This window comes from Chrysochloris asiatica, unplaced genomic scaffold (genome assembly GCF_000296735.1).
Source record: "Chrysochloris asiatica unplaced genomic scaffold, ChrAsi1.0 scaffold00108, whole genome shotgun sequence".
Classification (NCBI taxonomy): Eukaryota; Metazoa; Chordata; class Mammalia; order Afrosoricida; family Chrysochloridae; genus Chrysochloris; species Chrysochloris asiatica.
In genome coordinates this window covers 1356227-1357500 of record NW_006408626.1, presented here as the reverse complement: position 1 = coordinate 1357500, position 1274 = coordinate 1356227, and the positions used below count along the sequence as shown (strand labels likewise).

At 44.0% G+C, this 1274-nt stretch overlaps 1 pseudogene; it reads right to left on the bottom strand.

Annotated features, from left to right (window-relative positions):
• Window positions 1-310: 310 nt before the first annotated feature.
• Window positions 311-678, bottom strand: LOC102828819 (annotated as a pseudogene).
• Window positions 679-1274: the final 596 nt, after the last annotated feature.

The window sequence follows — 1274 nt, the reverse complement described above, 5'->3', positions numbered from 1 at the left end:
TGCCTTTATTGGTCTGACCAGCATGGTACCAATGGTGGGCTCAGGCAGAGCTTCCCCATGTGTCCTGTCTCCTGCCTTCCCTCCCCTGGGAATTCAGTTCACGCCACACCCCTGGGAGATAGGTGTGTCCAGCAGGAGTGGCAAACAGAGTCAGGATAGGAAATAATGGGGTAATGTAGAAAGTGTGGGGTAGTTAGGTCGCTCAGTAAAATGTCCACCAGAGCAGAGCAGAGGCTTTCCTTGCCCAGGGCCAGCCCTCACCAGGAATGGACTTGTCTGCAGGAAGAGCGTCCCGTCCCCTCATGGCCTCCTACTGGGCCCTTTGTGCCATCAATGTCTCCTGAATGTTGTCCTCAACTTCCTTGGCACTCTGTTCAAGGTAGGATTTTTTTCTGTTCCAATTCTTTAATTTTTTCTTCTGCTATTTTCTGTTTCCCTAGAAGCTGGTTGTAAATTACCTCCTTGGACTGAAGAATGAACATTCTTCCTACAGCTTCATACATGTTAGTCTCATTTACCAAAGTCAGAATCTCTGTATCTGTAAGATGTGCATGCTTTTTCGTTGTTTAGCGGTTCAATCTGTATGTCTGCAAGCTTCACTTTCTGTTAAGTGTCAGTAATTTTGGCTTGAATCTCTAAAAAGGACTTCTTCAACTCCAGATCCATGGGGGCTGCCATCTTCTGTTTCATTTAATTTTATGTGCAAGTTATGGTATGGATGAGGAATGAGTCAGATCTTCATAACTGGAGTAGAGAAATGTAGAAGACTTGGAGGATCCTAAATTCGGAAACCCCTGTACCTATACTCTTTCCTTCTTTAAGAAGCTATAACTCTCTACTGTGAGCAAGTTATCTATTGTCCAACTCTTCAGTGGTTTCTACTGATAGCCATTTTCATTATTAACTCCACATGGGCTCCAGGGGCAGACTGCAGATGAGAGTGAAAAGAGTTCAGCAGTTATATTCAAAGGAATCACAAGAATCAGCAAATTCTACAAAATGGGCCAATATTTATGAGAATGTATTTAGAAGATGTTTAGTCAAGGAGGACAAATTATATATTTGGATCAGACCTAGCAAGCATTCTGCATAGAATCTATTAGCATGGGCTATGTGTGGTGCTGTGGGTTAATACGCCAGACTGCAGGTCGGCAGTTCAAGTTCACCAGCTGCTCTTTGGAAATCCTATACAGGGTTGCTATGGGTCGGAACCAACTCGACAGCACTTCACAACAACAACAACAACAACAACATGCTCCTAATGCAAACCTGGG